Genomic DNA, 13,329 nt, shown 5'->3' with positions numbered 1-13,329 from the left:
TCACCCATAAATCTAGTCATAACCGCGCATGCGCCAAACTTGAACCAAAACTCAAACAACATAAGGGATTGCGTGCACAAACATACGAAACAGAGATGTCATTCTACATGGTGTTTCAGCTCGGCTGAAGAATAATTGGATCTTGTAGAACTCATAACATTGAGCTGGTGCGAAATTTCTTTCTCCATGCCAGTCTCGGATACGTCTGGGATGATTATTCCTACAAAAGGCGGATCGCTCTGGGATCAGCTGGTCCGGCTCTATCGGTCTGAACTGAGGTATTATTCTCATCAGTCCTAGGGGGTCGTTTCTCCCTGTTTTTACTTTTTCTTTGCGAGAAAAGGTTAGTTAATCTCTAATTCTCCTACAGAGAAATGTCGACACAACTGCCAGGGATTTTTGCAGGATTAGAGTGCACCACTTCTGTGTACTCGTTTCCAATCTCCACCTTCTGACCCAATATTACATCTCTCTGCATGGAATATGAGGTTAAATGCCGAGTAGCTTTTGAAGGTTTGCTCTCATTGGCGGTGTAGGTTAATGATTTCGGCATTATGCAGCAGTCAGGTAATTGCCTCCGCTTCACGCCACATCATCACATAAAATCTATTCTCTGTACATACATGACATGGAAAATCTGACCCGCTGGGTCACCGATTAAGATCGGATTCAATTGGTTGTAATGAATAAAAATTGAGTTTGCAAAGCCAGTTTAGTATTAAAATTAAAACGATAAAATCGTAAACAAGTTTATTTCTGCTTCCTATGTATTTATATTCTCTCCATTTATCTTTTCTTTTCTAAGTAAATAGCTTGCGGTAATAATGAACGATATAAATCTTGTTAGTCTTGCGTTCTTTATTACCTTCGACTGTTGCTTAGTGTAGTGAATAACGGAAGAGTGATTGATAAATGATGCGTACTAAATGCATACTAAAAGAATAAATAGAAGGTCACACAACATACATTAAGGGATGCTGAAAGTGATAGAAACTAGTAACAGATGGTTCAGTTGATGAGATATTTGTAAATCACAGTCAATTAAAACAGTAATGCAGTGGATAGAGACGTTGAATCTCTACGGTTCCAGGTGAGAATTGTCTGAAGATAGCGGTTTCAATCCTACCCAAAGACGGCCAGAGGCTTACTTGGCCAAAACGTGGTGAGACGACAACAACTATGGATGGCAGTAATTGCTGAGAATGCAGTTAGAAGATTCGGAGTTCCTATCCCGTCGCGATTACCATCTGACGAAGGCCAGGGGAATAGTTGGACGAAACGTCGTGAAACAACAACTAAGAAATATGAGGATAATCGTCCGCAATAAATAAATAAATTAATAATTAAAACATTTTTTTAAAAAACATAACTTAATCCTAAAACTATGGTAGAAAATATACGGAAATTCCTTGGGAATAAAACGTTGATTAACTCAGATGTAGTATAATAATAGATAAACATATTTCACTAATAACGTTTCTTTACAAGTGAAAGTTTTAGAAAATGAATAAGCCATATTTGCACACATTTGGTATTATTACCTTTCCGGAATTACCATTCCATACAGACTTCTGTTTTCTTGAAATAATCGCTATGTCTACAGAATGTGTACCAAAGTAAACCGAATTTTGTCGATGCAGAGTTCTAGAATAAGCCCGACATCAACGAAAAGTTTTTCGAATTGAAAGCTGTGAGAGAATTTCTGGCAGACGATAATAGTTAAAGAACATCAAGCCTAAAATAAATATAAACTCTTTGGCAGAGGTTCTTTATTATCTTGAATGAGCCTTTTGAAGTGCCGAAATATCATTCGAATGGTTTTATGCATAATGGTTGGAAAACGGAGTTTTACTTTTAGAGCGAGGAAAATGGATCTCCAACCCCTTTCTTATATTTTATTTAATGTATTTCCCCCCTTTTCTTTATCCACTCTCCATCGTCAAAATTGAAAATAAATGCGAATCCAACTGGGATATTTTAATGAAGTAGTTTCATAGCTAGAGAAGACCTATCAAGCGTGATAAGCAAATATTGGCATAATAACATTAATCATTATTTAAATATCATTGTATTAAATGTTCTTGTGGTCGCCGTCATCGCGCACGATTTGAGGTCCCAACTGAATGCAACATTATTGTGTGATTGCCACATAGTAATTATTAGCATATTGAAATGAAGTGTTGTTGCATAGAGTTCAACAAATAAATCTAGTAACATCCTACAAAATATATGTAATGCAAATGCCTGCAATTGGACGCATGGCCTTAAATTGAAGAAAGTGTGAGAATGTTTGTAATTTATTCGGTCATTCCCATATTTACTTGTCTTCTCATGAAAGCAAACTTAGAAACAGTATCGGTTTTAATGTGAGAAAAAAATCAATACTGTAACGTTACACTTTTTAGCGTGTAAACTCTGTCGCAAGGAAAACAGAAGAAAGAAAGAGGAAAGAAATTCAACTCGCTGTTTCAGTGTTTTAAACCCTTATTCCCCCTCCTCTGGAAATGCGTGACTTCTCATCTCTTCTGTGACGTCTCCTACATGTCTCGAACACGTGGTTTTCCGAATCCCGCAATTTCAATCCGGTCTTCACCACGTATGTCTTTTAATTTCTGATTTTTCTTTACCTTTGCTGTGACGTCACATCGCACACTAACTCGATTATTTGCACATTTATTAGCGTTATCGGCTCTGTTACAATACGTCAAAACTGATACTCTTGGTATGAAGGAAAAATTGTTTAACAGAACACAGACGAGAAGCGTTACCAGAACACATGAAACGCGTTATTCTCAGCCAAATGTCTAAGGGAAGTTCTTATATAATTTGTTATCCAGCATAATATGTTATGGTTAGTATCCTGTGATTTTCGGGGATTATTGCTTCCAGATCCTTACATGATACTTAACATCTGTACCATATTATGTTTTTTGTCCTTATAATCCAACCTCCCCATTAGAGTCAAATTCGACGCAAGGTTGACCCTCGATGTGAGTCAGCCAATAAGCATGATAGCGCTCAAAGTCGACTCGTCACAATGCACAAAATCAGATTTTAGCATATGGATATATATATATATATATATATATATATATATATATATATATATATATATATATATATATATAAAGATAATATTAAAAATCTTAAACTGAAATCCAGTTTCTGTAACTTCAAAAAGAATGAGGGACATAAATTTTTAAGCCTAATTATACGAAATTAATCGTTATTGTATCACTTGTTGCGTTGGTAAATTACTAGTAAAAAGGAGTATTCCTTGAGGTCACCAAAATAAATATAAGGAGAGTCGTTTGTTCTAATCTGACAATAAATTCTTAATAATCGGAAAACAGAAAACGAACGAAGATGTTTGTAACTAAGTTTGGAACGTGTGAAAATGACAAACTACGCAGAGGTTAAAAAGATTTATAACATCAAGCAATAGAGTATAGAATTTTTTAAATATTTCTACTTTACAAGCCCGGGTGGCCAGCGTTGCCCGGGTATTTGGAAATGTGTGTTGAGCAATAAAAAAAAAATGGTAGTTAGCAGGCAGGCTCGAACCCGTACCGCGAAGGCGTAAAAGAACGTGAAAAAAAATCGGATTTATATTATAGATGAGTAAAAATATAAAATGATTTAAACATCATCAGTAATGAATGAAATAATTTATTAGTTAATAAACACCCTGTTAATAGCCGAATTTCATGCGTATTATAATTAATAATAATATTTTTATCTTAATTTGATGATGATTAAAGTGACATTCATTTGAAAAATAATCCTAGTCGGATAAAATAAATTTGAAATATGCTGAATATATAACAATTTTCATACATTTTAAAGAACATAGCAAAAGGGTAAGAAAAATGACTAGCTAAAAACAAATATCGAGTTGTCAGATTCAACATTTCCTATTACAAACTTCGGGGATACAATTGACTTAACTTTATTTATCTACTTTATTTATGAGATAATGAAACGGTGATCTTTATAATTATATGGTCCCCAATATAGATGGACGTAACGCTAGATAAAACTAATAGAGGATGTTACCATTACTGGACGCTACAAGAACGCTTATAGTTATGTAATATTGGATATTAAGTGTTTAACGGTCATTCTAAAACTCCGCGATTTCATGAGCTTTTCTTCTAATGAATTTTTTTGTTGTTATTCTTTCATGAACAGAGGAAATATATGCCTAACGAGATTCGGGATGTTGTGCCCTGATCTGTTTTCAAGACAAAAATCAGTTATTGCCCCCCCCCGACAAAAGGAGTGTGAATTCACCCTTATCCGTTCGTCTCTCCGCACTTTTCTCAATAACTACGCCTTAGATTTTTTTAATTTGGCACAAACATTAAGCATGATATGAGTAAAAATGTAGCAGAACTGATTTTCCGGGAAAACTCCAATTGCCACCCCCTAGAGGTGCCTTTCGGGTTAAAATGGCTAAAATTGACACTTTTTTGTGCTTATTAAAAAAATTGATGGCTTGGATTTTTATAAAACTTCCTGAAAAGTTGTAACTAAAATTGATTTCTATATAATTTTGTTTGTCTATACTTCGTGATAACTCTTGGTTGTGTCCCAGGGGGCTCTTTTAGGGCTAATAAAAACACTTCATTTTTAGAACTATTTTACCATATGTGTCCAAAATTTTCTGTGTATGTCAATTTAGCAGTTTTGCATAGTGCTGAACTCAAATTTAAACAGTATTCATACACAATTTAAATAATTTCCTGTATACAGTATTCATACACAATTTAAATAATTTCCTGTATACAGCATTCATAAACAATTTAACTAATTTCCAGTATACAGTATTCATAAACAAGTTAAATAATTTCCAGTATACAGTATTCATAAACAATTTAAATAATTTCCAGTATACAGTATTCATACACAATTTAAATAGTTTCCAGTCTACAGCATTCATACACAATTTAAATAATTTCCTGTATACAGCATCCATACACAATGCCTTTACCCATGCTTCATGTGAGAATGTAATGTAATGTCCGAAAGCACGACCTCTCTCTCTCTCTCTCTCTCTTTCTCTCTCTCTCTTTCTCTCTCTCTCTCTCTTTCTCTCTCTATTCACCCCTATCTATTTTTCCCTTGGGTGCAGAAATAAAAAAGGGGAAGATTTTCTCAGCTTACTTGCTGCATATCTCTGTTAACTTTCTGTTTGATGTTGGAAAGCAGAATTAAAAAAAAAACATCATCAAACCCTCAAATGATTTTACATCGTCATTATTTACAGCAGTTGTCATTAATATTAGCTGCAGTATAATCACGTCAAAACACGAGTTCCCGTCAGATTACCGAAGTTTTACCTGGTAAAAATGAGTAACTATTTTAATTTTCACCCGTAGGAGATTATAACCTTGGGCATGAGGAAGCCAACCCAGCTGCCAACATTGCCCTGCTTTTTATTGAAACCAGCAGAGAGCTCTTTTTAGTATCCTCGTAGTTCCCTTAAGCGTAATTGTTTGGATCTTTTTTGCACTTGGTTCACCGGGAATATTAGTTAGGTAGGACTTCATGTTCTTTTTCATAAGCCCTGTAGCCCCTATAATAACTGGTATGATTGATATCTAAGATTCCAGTTTTTTTTTCATTTTGTATATTACGCAACTCTTGCCTCACAATTCCAAACAGCCTTCAAGTATCAATTGTTTCTCGAGAGTCTACAAAAAACCTATTGTTACTAATCAACGCGCATCACAACTGGACAAGAATGATAAAGAAAAGGAGAAAAAAATAAACTGCTGCTACGTGTCATCTACACAACAAGACACAAGCGGTTTATATGATGAGTCGCTGAGAGAATACTCTTCTGCCATAAAATACCTAAAGCAAGTTCATTTGGTATTTTAGGTTGGTTATATTATCCAAAGGACTAAAATAATTCTCTTCGAACTTTTAAAATTTGTGTGGGGTTCATCTTTTAGACTTGCTGTCTATAAACGATAAGAAAAAGAGTTTTCAGAGTCTGTACTTCAAAGTATTTCACTTTAATGACTTCTTATATCCTGTTATTTAGTTATTCTGCTTTGTTTTGTTTAGTTTTATTTGAGATCGAAATGAGTGTGAAAGGAGACGTCCACTGAGAAATAGATGAAAAAAAAAAGGTTTTAAAAAAATAGAGTAATGATAAGTTTCAAAGTTAAATGATGGAGAGAAAAAAAATCGAAAATTGGAGACGTTCTAAATGATAAAAAAGATCAATAAATCAATGATAAATTTAATATATATATATATATATATATATATATATATATATATATATATATATATATATATATATATATATATATATATATAAGACATAAGTTTAAAGTCCCGTCACTCTCACGCACTGTTTTTCTTCTTCTTCTTCTTCTTCTTCTTCTTCTTTTGCTTCTTCTTCTTCTTTTACTTAAGTTCTTCTCTGCCTCTTTTTCTCCTCTTCCTTCTCCATCTTCTTCTACTCGTTCTTCTTCTTCTTTCCTTCTTCTATCTTATTCTATTTTCTGTTCCTCTTCTTTTTCTTTTCCTTTAAATTCTCATCGCGTTTCTCCTTCTCCATATCCTTCTGCAACTCCTTTTTTGTTTGCATCCTTATTTTTATTTTTTTTCCATAATCGTTCATACTCCTTCTTAACTTCCTCACCTTTTTCCACCCCTCTGTTTGCTTTTTCTTATCCTTTGTTTTCTTTTCAGCCTCTCATTTTTCCTCTTCTTCTTTTCTCTCCCTTCGCATTCTTCTTCTTCTGTATCTATTCCTTCTCTCCCTTTTATTTCCTTCTTTGCCATCTTCTTATTCCTTTTCTTTTTCTTCCTCTCTTTCTTCCTTTCATGATCAAAGCGAAAATGGGCGAAATGCCGATTTCGGGGTATTGGGGGAGACGGAGTTAATTCGGTAATTCAGTTTTTATTCCAAATGATTTGATATTTTCAATTAGCTTTGAATAATTCTGTTTGATTTTCTTTCGCTGAAAATAGAAGGCCGAATTCTCAAAAGAGATCATCTCGACAGCCAGGATGGATTGAGACACGTTTGAAGATGATGAAAGCGGCTCCATCTTTTCAAACGGATCGAAAAACAAAAATAAGACCAGAGCAAAAAGAAAGTTGTTTAAACCAAGCCAACAAAAGAAAATATAATATTCATATATATATATATATATATATATATATATATATATATATATATATATATATATATATATATATATATGAAGAACATAGGAGTTGGAAATGAAGACACAGAACTATATATTGGTGGATATAGATTGGTTCATTTATTCAATAAGGGAATACAATCGATTAGTTGGGAGATAGAAGGGACTCTTTATGCCAAGGCATTTCGAAGCCTAATGCTTCTCATCAGAGGACTAGAAGAATAGAGAAGATGCTAGGTAGCATAGTGAGGATGCGGCGTCTAACTTTGGATTAATTAGGAACGAAATAGATCAACAAAAATTAAAATTATAGATGATGTTGGGGGGGGGGTCAAATTCTAAATAAAGGAGGAGCGTATAATATATAGTGTAGTGCAGAAAAGTGTATAGAGTCTTTATCATAATCTAAGTGTATTTAGTATATATTTAGGGTTAAATTTGGGACTTAACTGGATGTGTAGCGGTTCTAATTTAACGGCGTGTAAGGTGTCTATTATCTATGGAGGGGCATTATTTTTTTACATATGCAAGCGAGATGAAATCACTATGAATTAGTGTATACTTTTGGGAGGGATATTATGGTGGTGATTTAAGGCGAAAGGGGTGGGTCTGGGTGGGTAGTTATAAGGCTATAATACTGGATTTCAAAGTATACTATATGCTAGGTAATATGTGGCAATATTTCTATGTTTTCTTTTTTATAAGGCAAAGGTAGAGAGATAGGGTGGCAAATTCTTTGGGGTGTCTAACAGGACAAAAATAGATTTTTGGATATGGATGATTGGCGTGGTGGAGTAATACGGGGAATTTCACTATTAACCATAACAATATAAATAATAACAACAGTAATAACTACGATGCTAATGACAATAAAAATGATGATTATAGTAGCGATAATAATAGCGATGACGACGATAATAAAATAGCAATAATAATAATAATAATAATAATAATAATAATAATAATAATAATAATAATAATAATAATAATAATAATAACTAGAATTTAAGTAAAATTAAGGGGTACAGATAAGGGCAAGATCCAAGACACATGAAATATATTTAAGGGATAGAGGGTGAAGGATAAATAAAAGAACAAAAAAGAAAGAAGAGGCGAAAAAAATTATATATATATGTAAAAATATATGGGTGCATGTATAGATATAAAATAAGAAAAAAGAACAAAAATTATAAAAATAAAAAGTTCTTAGTTTCATTAAGAGGGGGCAGAGTTGGATACTTAAATGAGGTAAAAGGGATTAGAATAGTTCATATGCACGCATATATATATATATATATATATATACGCCCACATATACATATATATACACACCCACACACACACACACACACACACATATATATATATATATATATATATATATATATATATATATATATATATATATATATATATGCGCACATATATGCACTCACACATCCAGACATACAATGGGGTTAGCCGGCAGAAACAAAGAGTTCGGAAAGTAGTATCCTGGGGGAGGAGGTTAATATTTCTTTACATGAGAGGGTATGTAATAGTCCACAATAAAGTCACGAGAATATCCGACTGGAGAGACCAGCTTTCTATGTCATAAATGAGCAGGACATAAAACAAAAGAGTACATACATGCTCGTTTCTAGCCGAGGAAAAAGTAATTTCTGAGTGTTGTTTCCTTTAATTGATGTCTTATTCTTAGAGATATGTTGAGGATAGACATACCTCTAATCCCTTTAAATATCCATCTGTGTTTTGCAGATTTTTCTTTTTATATAGTTCCGTTGGTATTCGTTAGTTGTGCGATAAGTTGTTTATTCCTCGTTTGTGTATAAAATGGCAGAATTCAGGTTTGGTTCAAAAACTGTGACGGCATTCTCTAGAAGTAGTCGCGGGCATCTGTATTCTTTTCTAATGAAAGAATAAAGTTAATAGTGGCAACGAGGTTAGCTGGGTGGGGGAAGTAGAGGATACTCTAAGCTGGCGTGTGGTGTTGGTTGGATATGTCTTTGCTGACCATAAACGGCATGGATGGAAAATGGAAATATGTCTGTATAGATGACGGGGTGGGAGGGGCTATATTGAGTGACTGAAAGTCGGAACACCTTATTGTAAAGTAAATTTCAGTGAATTTAAATATTAAATATAAATATTTCTGTATTGAAGGGTTAGTATTATTTTAATTGCATAAGTTTATATGTTCTGTTTTTTTATTATTATGGGAGAATTTAGATTAGTGCGATTAGTAGGGGGAGGGTTGCAGGTAGGGGGGGGGCAATATTTCTTATTTTTAGGTTAGAGGCCCAGGGAGGAGAGGATTTCTAAGTTACTTTTCATTATGCTATGGCCTATATATGAGGATATATTTTTGGTGTAACTGGTGATAATTGCTAGTTTTGTTGCAGCTTAATAGATGGTGTCAAGCGTGGATGAGATTTGGTTAGGGATAATTGTCTGAGAAGCTATGAGTAAAATAATTGTAGCATTAGTACGATCTTGCCGGAGGGGCATGTGGTTCAAGGTGGGATTTTTAAAAAGTTAAAGTTCAATAATAGTTATATATTCAAAGGGTTTGATAATAGTTTATATTAAAAAGTTAAAGTTTTAATGGCGAGCGCAGCTGATAACCAAGTCTTAGTGTTGATTACAGAAAAAAAAAATTAAAATATGGGGTGTTAGCCGTTAGCTAGGAGAGAGGGACAGCGAGAGAGTGTGTTATGTTTTTTCATTGTTATTGTTAGCTGTGCTAAATATTAGTTGGTGTCTGGTGGTAGATTTTCAACGGGGATATTTGTATTTCCGTATTTGAACTTTCTCTTGTGCTTGCAACTGGAGATTATCTCTGGTTTTGAGTTGAGAATGTTTAATTTATTAAGTGCCGTTATAATCTCAGTCACCTCTGCGTTACATAATAGGCAGTATTTAGAGTCTGGGCTGTAAGATTTGTATGTTCTTAATATCTTCCATTTTAATGAGAAGTTTATTTTGTTTAGTTTCAGATTCCTTACTAGATTAGATAGGTGTTTTTTTGTTTTAGGGGTCTCTCTAGAGAATGATTTTAGATGGTTCGCAATTATGGTTTTTATCGGGAAGGAGAATATACATATAAAAGTGAACGTGTGTGTGTATCTATGTGTCTGTGTATCTGTGTGTCTGTGTGTCTGCGTGTCTGTGTGTACATTTCCCTACGCAATAACTCTGTCAATTTTTAGTCTACAGACTCGAAATTTGATATACAGGGTACTGAGATTAGGAAAAATCTTTATAATCAGTTTTCGGACAGAGATTTGACTATTAACGGGTCAAAAGTTCAACGATTTGACCGTTGAGCACTCTACCAAACTCCTCCGACAATTTTGGGTCTAAGCACTTGAAATTTTAGATGTAGATTCCTTGGACATGGATCTAACTTAATAACTCGAACTGAGCCCAAAATAATAAATGTTAAGGGATCATAATAGGGGCCAAAATTTAAAAAAAAAAATGACCTCTGCGGTCTCTACTAAATTACTCAGTCAATTCCTGGTCTAAACATTTGAAATTTTACATAAAGGGTATTCAGCTTTTTAATCGGTTTGGTTCGAAAATTTTTAGTTACCAATATATAAATGTATGTATGTATGCATGTTTGCATGCCTGCCTAAAACTTTCGACAGAGGCGACGGATTTTTACAAGATCAGTATCATTTTCAAGCTCGACCCTTCAGACGACAAATATAAAAAAATTGGCTAAAAGCATTAATATTTTCATCTTCAATTGAGCACTTTTCTACAGGGAGGGGGTCGTTTTTTCGCCGATATTTTCGAAAGTCATCCTCTCCTTTCGATTGTCTAGCCTTAATTAAAACCTACGTCATTTCCGGTTCTTTGGTGGTCGTAACAGCAAAGACGTCAGGTATTTTCCTGTTCTTTTCCTCCTTCGGGGTACGGGTTCGAGCCTGCCTTCGTATTACCACTTTTTTTTTTTTTTTTTTTTGCTCAATATGTACATCGAAACACGCGGACAGCGTCGGGTGTAAATGCTAGTATAGTGAATAAATAGTAAGTGAGTATAGTGAGTAAATAGTAATAAAGTGAAATTGTCTGTATGTCTCTGTGTTTGTATTTGTATGTACATTTCCCTACCAAGCTACTCTGTCAATTTTCAGTCTACAGACTTGAGATTTGACATAAGGCGTATTGAGATTTGGGAAAATCTTTTTAATCAGTTTTCGGACAGAAACTTGGCTGTCAAGAGGTCCAAGTTCAACGATTTGACCTTTGAGAACTCTGCCAAACTTTTCCGACAATTTTGAAATTTTAGACGTAGATTATTTGGACATGGATCAAAGTTTTTAATTCGATTTCAACCCAAAACAATAAATGTTAAGGGGTCAAAATTGGGGTCAAAGATTAAAAAAAATATTGACCTCTGCGTTCTCTACTAAATTACTCAATCAATTATGAAATTTTATAATAGCTTTTTAAGCGTATTAATCGGGTTTTGGTCGAAAATTAGGCTGCCAAGAGGTTAAAGTTCAAAAGATTTCACGTTTGCGGTCTCTAGTAAACTATTCAGCAAATTTTGGGTCTAGACATTTGAAATTTTAGATAAAAGGTATTCGGACTTGCAGCAAGTTTTTTAATCAGTTTTTGGGCGAAAATTTGGCTGCGAAGAGTTAACCTTTGCATACCCTATCAAAAACCCCCGCCAATTTTGGGTATAAATACTGGAAATTTTATATGCAGGTTGCCTTGACATGAGTCAAACTTATATACATATACATATATATGCCATATATATATATATATATATATATATATATATATATATGCACATAAAGTTATGGACAGTAGATAGGGCCCGAGCAAAACCAGGCTGAACTGCTAGTATATATACAGTGTTGGCAATAAGAAAATCTGCACTTGTAATTTTTTTATTTAAAGTAAAAGTCAAATATTATAGAGGAATAAAAGGCCAATGAAATGAGATATAGTTTGTTTAAACTGTTACATTAAATTTAGTTTAAATTTGTAGTTTTGGAAAGAATTACAAGTGCGGACTTTCTTTTTGCCATATATATATATATATATATATATATATGCATATATATGTGTGTGTGTGTGTGTGTGTGTGTGTGTGTGTGTGTGTGTGTGTGTAGAAATATGTTTATTTGATTATATCTCACAATTTTATTTATTCCAATCCTTGAATGTAAGAAGCTCGATGTAACTCCAGAGCATATACAAAAAATGATAAAAGTCTATATTCCAAATTTTAAGATGTTGACCATGTTGTTTCGTAGCGCAGAATAATTCGTGCAATCATTATGTCAATCCTTGAATTTATTCCGCCATTAACTCATCAGAAGAACAATCACTTATCAGCTTTAAAAGATAATAAAGGCATATAAGAATGATTACAGAATCCGAAAATTTAGAGATTTATTTTTCATTTTGTTACGCGATCTTTGATTTTAATGCGGAAGAAATTCAAGAATTTACATAATAAATACGGAGAATTATTCTGCGCTATGGAACAGGTTCTGTCAACGTACTTAAAGAAATAAACGGTAAGATGGTCAACACCTTGAAATTTAGAATATAGACTTTTGTGATATATATATATAAAAAAAATGTATATATGTAAAAATATTTTTAACCTTTCTATATCTAATTTTAAATAAATAAGAATGCAAATATACTAAATACTAATCATAGTGGGGGTGATAAGTAGTTAAATGGATTAACCCTAATCTTATAAATACAAGACTGATAAATTAAAAAATTAAAAAATGTATCCATTTTAAATGTGGAAATGTATGAATTGCACGGGTAAGAAATTCATTTTTATAGTATGAAAAGGTTAGTAATTGCAATTAAGAATAGAAAATTGGATCAAATGTTTGTAACATGTCTTCTTCCTAAGATTAAGGGTGGTGGTGTTTGATCAACACTGCTGGGGAGCCATGATGTAATATACTGTTTTGTTTTTAAATCCCCGAAACAGTGTTTCATGGTAAACAACTGATGATCCCTTGAAAAATAAATTATTGGTATTATAGTAAATTCGAGAGCGAGTTGATGCAGTGATTGCAGGTGATTAAATGACTTACTGACTAGATGGTTTTCTAACGAATGATAAAAAATATTTTTTGTATAGTTTTAAAGGTTAAAAACT

Source organism: Euprymna scolopes, chromosome 10, assembly GCF_053919585.1.
Source record: "Euprymna scolopes isolate OS-2025 chromosome 10, ASM5391958v1, whole genome shotgun sequence".
Taxonomy (NCBI): Eukaryota; Metazoa; Mollusca; class Cephalopoda; order Sepiida; family Sepiolidae; genus Euprymna; species Euprymna scolopes.
Note: the sequence above shows the minus strand (reverse complement) of the source record.